We start from the raw sequence: 8537 nt of genomic DNA on the forward strand, positions 1-8537 counted from the left end.
TAATGGGCTGATGTTAAACATCTGTCCCCTGTCTTTGGGGGGACGTAAACACACAAAGAGGGAATCTAATGCCATCTACTAAAAGATCTTCAATGAGAGGAAGCCCTTGCTAACATTTCCATCCAGTGGCACCTAAGACACATTGCCTCTTTATGCTAAAACCCCACAGCACTAAGGGCCCTATAAATAGTCTCCGTGTGACAGCTCGGAGAAGAAGAGAGGTCTCCTCCAGACATTAGTTGTGCTAAAAGATTCATCATTACCTGCAGTCATGAAATAAATCTTTGATACTTACAACTATAATATCCATGCTCTACGTTTTATTGCAGATATAGGTAGACAGTCATTATTTCTGACACTTTCTCAGCATTACAAGGAGTACTCTAGGGGAAAAACTAGTGTATGGTGTTACAGAAATAGATTGATATAACCACACGGAAACCAGTTACCTTCCCAAGCCACTGTAACCAACACAATATTCCCTTAATGATATTAAACAGGCACATACATTCCAAATTCAGTGCAAGATTCTTATCTAAATACAACCTCAGTTATCTACAAATAAAGTTGCCAAGAGGGAAATTTATTTATTTTTATGTCATAAAGCAGTTAACAAGAACTATATTCCTGAATGAGCATGGATTTTTTTATTATTAAACTTTATTATTATTTAGGGGACATTAAAGCAAGACAATGGTCAACAACAATCACATTATAGCACTTGTGGGATATTAGAGAAGCCTTCTGCTAAGGGGCCTTGGAGTGGTTACTGCACGGTGCCTACCAGTACCACATGGATTTCAGTAGCATGCCATCACATAGAAGCTGTGTAGTGGCTGTCTTGCATGAGCTTGCTCTGCATGCCATTTCTGAGCTGAACAAGGGGGTTTGGGAACCCTGTGGGCCCTACCTTACCTGGAAGCCAGTGTCTTCCACAGTGACAGCTTCATCAGAAGCCTGACATTAAAGCTAGACTTCAACCTTCCCAATTTGGGTCATCGCTTCTCCCTGGTCCCATCGCCTGTGATGGACACCTTAGAAGCCTGGAAGCTAAAATGATGACCTGTCATCTAGGAAGAGAGAACTGCCTAGTTCAAGATGCTTGTTTGAGTCACAGGGACAAGTCCTGGGACTCCCTGCTAGGGCATCAAACTCATGAAACCCCTGAGTTAGTGACTCAGCTGTCAGTGTGCTCTGCCCACTTCCACAGCTCTGTGGGGTCAACCGACACACCCAGAGATGGTCCCCAGATCACCAAATTCAGCGGATACTGCTCACTTCTGAAGAGAGTCATCAGTCAAGAGGAATCTTTGCATTCGCAATTTTCAAAGTCAAGATAATTATTGGTAGTCTCTGCATAACAAATGTAATTTCAATTAGACTCTTTTTCTAAATTAAAAACTATTGCTTGTGTGTAATGAGTATTCCTTTTTTTTAGAGTGCATTTTTAATGTTCCTATTCAGGAACATTAAGAACATTGAACAAAAGATTGTCCAATTACTGGTTAATGTTAACAAATATACTGAATACTTCATTTCTGGGAAGGAAATGAAGCTTGTGGCGCAGGTCTATGGGAGCTGATGGGGCCATATTTGAAGTCAGATGGCTACTGAATAGCAGCGCTCCATTTTATTGCTTTGTTTTTAATTTCCAAGGACAATTGCAAGGTGCTGTCCCAACACTTCCTCACATAACATTTGCTCCTATTTCCTGTATTAGAAAGCAACGATGTTATAAGGAAATTTCCACCCATAGTTAGACTACTGAATAAAACTCTAAAACAGTTCACTGCCCTTCTGTTGGTAGCTTGTTGTTTGTTTTAGCTTTATCTGGGAGCAAGGGACGCATGCCCCATGCATGGCATATGTGTAGGAATCAGAGGACATCTTTCAGGAATCGTTTCTTTCCTCACACCACATGGGTTCTGGGGACTGAACTCAGGTCACTAAGCTCGGTGGCAAGTGCCTTAACCCACTGAGCCTGGCACCCCTGATAGAATATTAAAAGATACCGCACACAAAAACCATTTGTCGGGCTGGAGAGATGGCTCAGCGGTTAAGAGCACTGACTGTTCTTCCAGAGGTCCTGAGTTCAATTCCCAGCAACCACATGGTGGCTCACAACCATCTGTAATGAGATCTGGCGCTCTCGTCTGGCCTGTAGGCATACATGGAGGCAGATTGTTGTATACATAATAAATAAATAAAATTTAAAAAAACAAAAAACAAAAAACAAAAACCATTTGTCGCGTGGATCATTTTAGTATCTTCAGGCAGATTTAAGGATGGAATCACGTGGGGGAAGCATATTCTGAACCCTTATTCCCTTCCTCTGCAAACCATTTTCCATGGCTGTTACAGCCCGGGAGCCTGCCACCAGGAGATGGCCTGGCAGTTGGAGCTGTCGTCATTGTTGATTGAGTGTTTGTTTTTAGGTGTTGCTGGCGTGGTGTCTGAAAGCACTTGGGAGCGGTGCATACCTGTGTCTTCTCCCCATCTGACATGGTGTGGCCACTCTCGGGCCCGCCACAGTGGCACTTCTTTATAACCAGAGAGAAGCAATTAAATAGATCACCTGCTAAAGTGGCTCTTGGGTGTTTTGTTCTTATTTTCCGAAAGCAGGCTGGTCGTCATGTCCTTGAGCTTGAAGAAATGCAGCTGATTGGCTGTTTGTTATTTTTTAATAATATATGGCATGTATCCAAGTAAGCATTCCGATGACCTCGACAATCAAATGTGATTCTTGGCGGCAAGGTCTGTGGGGGGATGGCAGGCTGCCAGCCACTCATACATCATTTACAGGTGGCTGTTCCTGACAGGCCAGTGTTAGTTATTGTAAATGAGTGACAGTCCCTATAACTCACCTGTGAGCCTGACTGCTGGCCCAGGGCTCCCGAGATCCCTGCCCCCTTCACACGTGCGCTCCCCTCTTGGAGAACCATTCCTACAGCCCCTCGCGTGCGCACTGGCTGCCTGCTCATCAGTACGTGGCGCTACCTTGTATGTGATTGACGATAATTAGGTTTCAACTGCCTTCTGATGCAGAAATACACACCATTACAGCATGGCCAGTTCGGCTCCAGCAGTCTTGCTCTGAAAGGGTATTGATTCACTCTTTCGTGTTTTTAAAAGGTCATGGCAATAATTCCATCTGAACTTGCTAAGTGAAAATAGTTTGTAGAAATAATACAGTTGCTTCTTAGTTGTGTGGTAATTGAAAGCCACAATGACTGGGTTCTTTTGTTGTTGTTTTTGTTTTTGTTTGTTTTATATATTTTAATTATACTCGCCACTATGCTTGTCTTGCCCTGATGACGTGTGTGGAGAGTTATGATGTTGGCTGCCTTCTGTGTTAATGGCTTTTGGGCAAAGAGGACTTTTTGTTTTGTTTTCCTACTGTGTCAGGTGAAACCCAGCCCAGACCTTGCTCCCACAGCTCTCCTAAAGAATCAAAGGCAACTTAAACCATCTCTCTGATCTCTCATCTGCCTGCCTGCTTTAATAAGACCGGAATATACTGACTTTTGGAAACAGGATGTTAAAATGCTTATCTTGTGCCCATTTGCATTGGAGTTAAACAGCTTTTGTTAGACTGATCAGAAAATACTATACTTAGTAGTTATCAGACCATAATAAAATAAGCTTGGTTTGAGAGGACATAGATCCTATATAGTAACCACCTCACCAAATGACAGAAACCTGAGGCTGGTGGTGTAAACATTACCAGGATGCTCCAAAGGCAGTTCCGGCCTTCTTCAGCTCTGCTGGTTCCAGGAGAAGAATTTCAGAATGCTTGAATGGCAAGCTTTGGGAGAGTGGCACCCAGAGCCATGCTCTAAGCCACCCCCTGCCCTCCCGTCAGAAGGAGAAAAGCCTCAGCTGTTCTTTGCGTCCAAACGAGCAGTCATTGTACTTGCAAAAGAAGGGGCATATTCTCCTAGAGCATGGGGACTCACGCACGTAATTACCATTAATGCTAATGGCATTTCTGCCTGTACAGCCCCACACATCAGGATGAGAATAGATTTCCATGTCTTCCCGCTGTGAAAGTCCATTTAATATCATTCATTTTACAACTTATTTTTTAAGATGATGTCCATATTCTGTCATGACATACAGATGCCTGTTAAAGTAAATGTGGGGACTCTGGGAAGAGATGTGGTAACCAAGCTTGTTCCTGTGGATGAAATATTGCTGGACTCGAATCCATCCATACTCTTTAAACACAACGTTCTGTGTCAGCTTGGAAACCTGCTGGCACACTTCTCAGAGTGTTATGAATTTGTCAGCCTAATGGGACACTTTGTAGATGTTTTCCTTTTGGAGTGCTTTAATGGGGGTAGGTATTCCATGGAACCAGAGATCCCGCTCAGCGTTTCATTTCCTAGAGATGAGAAGCATATTTTTAATGTCTTATCAGAAATTCACTGGTGGGTTGGCCCTTACATTGCTCTGAGGAAAGAAAATCCTCTTTGGCTGGACTGTGGCCTCTGTATCGGTGGTCATCAGAATCTCAGGTCATCCCATCCTGTCACTGACTGTATGGTCACCTTTTTACATCTGACTCAGGAACCTTTGGAGAGATGGCTTCACATCTATGCTGGGCAAGCAAATTCAGGCCCGGTCTTGATTGCTCCCTCTTGGGGCTTTGTCCATTAACAAAAAAAGAATGGATTTACCCCGGATGAAGCCTAACAGCTAAGGCTTCAGGCACAGACATAAGAAGGGGAGAAGTATGAAGCCCTCCCCAAGAGTGCCCTTTGGATGGCCTCCATAGGTGCACAGCTCCTCTAGGGGAAGACAAGAGCTTCACAGCAGATCTCAGAGGCCACACAGAGCCAGGCCACTTCTGGACCTCCTGAGATGGCCAACAGTGCTCGGCCTGGTGGCTTTAGCCAAGCCACTGGACTCTGGATCTGTTTCCTTGTTGACCAGATTGAGCAGAATGAATCTTGTGTCTTACCACCTGGAGATTTTATAGCCCATGCCATGCTGCCTTTGGCTTTTATAAATAATGGAGTTCTGGTGAAATTTTAATTAATAGCCAGAAGGAAACCCTGATTTCCACGTAGTCTGGTTCCTTTTGATTGGACTGAGGGGTGCTAATGAGATTAGAGGCGCGCCTCCAGATCTGTCTACGAAGGTGTCCCAGAGACAAAATTAGATCATGAGGATTCTGACCTAATGAATGAATTAGTGCCTTTGTAGAGTCATGATATGGTGGTATTTGGGGAGGTGGCCCTAATTTTAAGAAGGAGGTCATTGTCCTCAAGGCTTTTTATCTTACCCTGGCTCCGTTCCCTCACACCTTCCCCACAGACGTCTGTGGAACTAAGATCCCAAATAAATCTTTTCTCCCTTAATTTGTCACGTGTTTTGGTGAGAGTAACAAACAGAGCTGATTACTCTGCAGGCAAGCACGCTGCATAATTTTAAATGTGACTATACCACATCTGACAGTGCAGAGAAGGTGAAGCCCCAGGGCCCAGTTCCCACGGCCAGTCTCACTCCAAACGGGCCATCCTTGCCCTCACCTCATGACTTGTCTGTTAGCAGCATGGCACTGATGTAACCAACGTATGAGCACTAGATCCTGGGGCCAAGAGTAGTGGCCCTTTGTGACAAAAGCTGTCTTTCCTTCTGTGACCCTTTCAGCAAGTGCTGTCACTTCATCTTGTCAATCACTGGCATCCTCCGGGCTTTCCTCTGTTAAGATCACCAGAGCCTCAACTGAGTTGGTCAAAGATGCTTTAGAGGCAAAAGCACATTCCTCAGACTCTGTTGATGTTCTGCCTATTTACCCACCGTCTGCTGCTCATCTCGGATGTCAGCGGCTCCTTCCACACGCAGTATGGATGTTTTCACTGAAAAACAAAACCCCACTGCTTCATTCATGTGGGTTATCTCATGCTCGGTCTTAGCACAGAACTTCTCCAGAAGTCAGGGCACTTATACCAGCTGCATGCTGGGAGCCAGTACTGTCAAAGACCCCAAGAGTGAGTGGTCATGGCTTCAACATGTTGAGCAGGAAACGTCCATATGGTGTTTATCAACTTTGACGCACTTTCCTGTGAACTTGCATTCCCTCATGGACTTTCCACAACTGGGAGAAGTGAGCAAAACAGCTGATGTTACTTCTGGCTCAAAGACAGTCGGAAACAGACTGGACCGGTTGTGCAGGGTCCCATGCTTGGCGGTGATGCACCTCACCACGAGTCCCTGTCTCACAGCTGCAGGGCCCTTGGGCCTCCCATTCTTCCACATGACCTCGGGCAACCACAGGCCAAGACACGGTGTTCCTGGTCCCCCCTTCTCAGTGTAATCCTTGTTTCTGAGGTACACAAGATGTGGCACTGTGAGTGGATGAACACAGTGGGGACCACGGTGACTTAGGGGGGCTAGCTAAGGGTTTTGCTAAGTCTGTGCTTTGTAAAGCCGTCTGGCATCTCCTTTAGGTGGCGAGGCAAGGGCAGCCGCCCACCCTCCGAAGTTGGAATTTTCTAATCTCGCTGTTGTGGACTTTTCTGAACTTATACTCTTGAAAAATATCAAGGTCAGAACATGATTGAAGAACCTTCTCCCTCTCTTTCAAGTCACCACGCTTCTATGATATTGTTTTCCACTGAAGAAGTTCTCTTAAAAATGAGGTTGAGATCCCTAAAGAAATTGCTTCAATCAGCAGCAGGGCTTAATGACTGTTAATGGGAAGTGGAGATAGGATAGTAAGTGCTGCTTTGATTAATAAGAGAACTGCAGAGAATTTAAATTGTGCCACTGATGGATTATTTTCTTCAAGCTTGATAAGCACTTCTCATTTGTTCTTAAATTTGGTCAATACTGTTAAAGGCAGCAAAATGAAGTATAATTAATTCTATTACTGCTGCGCAGACCAAGTGTTACTAAGAAACAGATTATGATGCAGATGACAGTGGAGGCCCCAGCGTTGACAGTTTGATGCTTTGAATACCTGTCACTGCTTGTTAGGTCAAAAGAACGAAGGAAACATTCTCTATCCTGAGTACCAAATACCTAAAACAGTTTCTGTCAATCTGTGCATTTTCCACCGGCCACCATTCTGAGAATGTCGCTGAAGTGAACAACGAACACTAGGCTTATCCTTCTTTGGAAGTATAGAGAGTAAATAAAAGATTAAGATAATTTATCAGTTAAAATGGTAAAAGCCCAATGCTCGTTTTAAATTAATCGCCAAGAAAATGGGATATTGATTTGACCTTAGATGGCTGTTAAAAGAAAGCTTTACATATTTCTCCCTTTTCAGAGATTATAAGTCATGCTTTATTTTTGCTATAATTTTATTCAGAAAAAAATGATAAGTAGCTGATTTATCATGCAGTATGATACCTAGTCTGCTAGATAATTTTATCTCTTGTGGGCACTAGTGACACGGAGGTCATCAGACACACCCTGCTACCAGCTTCCTGTAAACATCAAGACAGAGCCAGAGTTCGCGAATAGCATTAAAAACAAAAACTCCTTTTAAAACTATCCCTGTATATTTATTTAAGCTATACAAATCACTTTATAAGCATGGCAACAATTATTCCAGACTGTGGGATGATACGTACAGCGCCTTACCAGACAGACTCAGGATTCTTAATTCAGTGAGTCTAAGCCTCAAAGTTCATAGTCATGGGCACTTCTATCTAATTCAAAAAGTGGAATGTTTCCAAGGCTTAAAATGAAAAGAAATTAAGTCTATTTCATCATTTTAAAGAAAATATGCAGTTCACGAATCCTGTTCCCCAAATTCCATTACAAGTTAGAAATGACTAGACAGCAGGCAGCTGGGCTTCTGGTCCCTGCCGTTTGCCACAAGTCCGCATTTCTGCTGTATACAGAGTCACTGAGTGAGGATTTCAGAGTCATATAAAATCTAAGTCTGATGGGTTAATAGTGCAGTTCTAAGGGTTCTCTGAAATTCTAATTCTGTTACTAAAAACGTAAACTTTATCTATTATGAATCAACAACTAATCCTCTTGCCCAGATGTTCCATAAACATATGTTCTAAGATTGGGAAATCACAGGAAGAACATTTCCGGTCAGCATGTGAAAGTCAAGCCATTGTGGCCTCTGCTGGCTACAGAGCTGACATTTGGAGTCAAGATTTAGGGTGTGAGGAGCTCAGACCAGAGAGCCGCTCAAGGCCCAAGCTCTGTGAGAGCCTGGGCCACAGCATAGTTCTGGGAATCTTGAACCAGCATCTTCTGCCTTGGATGCCCTCTCTTCTGTATGGTTAAGGCTTGGCTCAAGTCTCTCCCTTTTCACCCTTGAAAACACTCCTCTTGAAGTCAAGTTCAAGGGCACAGTGCTCAGAGGACCCTTCCGAAGCTGTTTGCTCAAGATGATGTGGTCTATGCAGAAGCTATGAGTGAGTGTCCACAGTGCTTTGAGGTCACATTCTCTTTGTGGTTATAATCCATGCAATAAATGGGAAGTGGCCCAGGTGTGCGCCAGGCACTAGCTAAGCATGGAACGGTGGGGCCTGCACACTGAGGTGAGGCAGGCAATAGCAGTG

Source organism: Arvicola amphibius, chromosome 2 (assembly GCF_903992535.2).
Source record: "Arvicola amphibius chromosome 2, mArvAmp1.2, whole genome shotgun sequence".
In the NCBI taxonomy this organism is placed as follows: domain Eukaryota; kingdom Metazoa; phylum Chordata; class Mammalia; order Rodentia; family Cricetidae; genus Arvicola; species Arvicola amphibius.